The sequence below is a fragment of the Alligator sinensis genome, unplaced genomic scaffold, assembly GCF_000455745.1.
Source record: "Alligator sinensis unplaced genomic scaffold, ASM45574v1 scaffold1458_1, whole genome shotgun sequence".
In the NCBI taxonomy this organism is placed as follows: Eukaryota; Metazoa; Chordata; order Crocodylia; family Alligatoridae; genus Alligator; species Alligator sinensis.
Window position 1 is genome coordinate 28680 of NW_005843758.1, and position 387 is coordinate 29066.

The window sequence follows — 387 nt, forward strand, 5'->3', positions numbered from 1 at the left end:
GCACCAGCTCCCCGCGCCGGGGCCTGGAGCCGCACAGCCAGGGCTGCGCTGCGGGGGCAGAGGGCCTGGGGAGGTCTGCAACCGCCTGCGGGAGCTGTGCTGCGGCCGCAGCCAGGAGCAGACGGCGGAGCTGGCGGTGTGGAGCTGCCCCGGCCGTCCTGCCCCAGGAGATGCGGAGCTGGGTGTTGGGGCTCAGGGTGGAAACGTGGGCCGAGGCAGAGACCGTGGCGGAGGGGTTTGGCTGGGGCAGGTGGAGGATGAGGAGCTCCATGTGTGAGCATTTCACCCTGATCGTGGGTGCTGCCAACCCCGTCTCCGTGTGCCTGGGGGATGTCTCCTGCCAGCCCGTCTCCCCCAGCCCCCGGTGACACGCTACTCTTTGCACCA